Genomic DNA, 1,227 nt, shown 5'->3' with positions numbered 1-1,227 from the left:
CAGCTCAGGGGATGACAGACAGAGCAACTGATGATCCTGTCCCTCTAATGATGATTCGCGTTCCCCTGATGGGAACCCGAACTCTGCTAAGCCATGAGGTCAATCATCACAATCTTTGGTTTTTGTTTCTCAAGACATAGAAATTATGAGATACTTGTTTCTATTTTTATAATTAAGATATAATTTATGTATAGTGAAATTCTCCCTTCCAATGTACAGTTTGTACATTTGGACAGTACAGCACAATCAAGACAGTATCTCCACCATACTTGGCCTCCCCACCCTTGCAAATAACTTTTTTTTTGCAAGGACTTTAATAGGTGGATCCGAAACATGAATCGAAAGTCGTCTTTGGAAGAGTGTGCTGAGGCAATTCCCCATCCCGTCCAATAGTCTCTCAAGGTTTCCAATGCAGGAAGACAAATGGATGACGTTCAGAATTTCAGCAGGCGTGTCTGCCCAGCCCTGGCATCACACAGACCAGGGTCTACACCTGATCCTACCAAATTGCCCAGTGAGTTCTTGGGAAAATCCACTGGAGTTACTAATTGTTAGTTTTCTCTTCTGAAAAACCTCATGGGGACAATGATGCCTATGACACAGTGCTACTGAGAGCAGTAAACGCAGAGTGAGGTGTTTCACACGTAGAAGGCACGGAGTCAGTGGTACCCCCGGCACTCAAGACTTATCCCTAGTGAGTCCAGTGTTTACCAGGGGTGGACTGAATCCTGCATCCTCAAGTCTGGGTGCCTCCATTGCATCTGGAAAGGAGGATGAAAGGAAAGAATGCCACCACTCAGACATGGACATGTGACGGAAGAAGGGGAAAGAAGAGCTAGCCAGCACATCTGGCCTTTAAAGCTTGCACCGTTTATCAATCTATTCACATAAAACATGATAAGGTGACTTCTTTTTATTTCATCTTTTTCTCTCATTTCAATCTTGGAGCTTTATTGTCCTCTTGCATTTGGTTTTCTTGGTATAATTACTTACTCTTTCTGAACTGCCTGTCCTTTCAAAGTGCTTACTTTGTGCTGTCACAGAAGTACACATTTTTGGCCAAAGTGATGGAATTTGCAGCCAAATGAAAAAGAATATGTGCAATTAATGAAAAAACAGCAATGGACTATAATTTACAGATTATTTGGCAGGAGCTAAAAGAGTGAGACATGGCCCACTTTGTTCTCAGCCCTGGTTCCTGTAAAGTCTTCTTTCCATTTTATGCAA

This window comes from Macaca thibetana, chromosome 13 (assembly GCF_024542745.1).
Source record: "Macaca thibetana thibetana isolate TM-01 chromosome 13, ASM2454274v1, whole genome shotgun sequence".
Lineage (NCBI taxonomy): Eukaryota > Metazoa > Chordata > Mammalia > Primates > Cercopithecidae > Macaca > Macaca thibetana.
The sequence above is the reverse complement of the archived record's forward strand: the minus strand, read 5'-3'. Positions refer to the sequence as shown.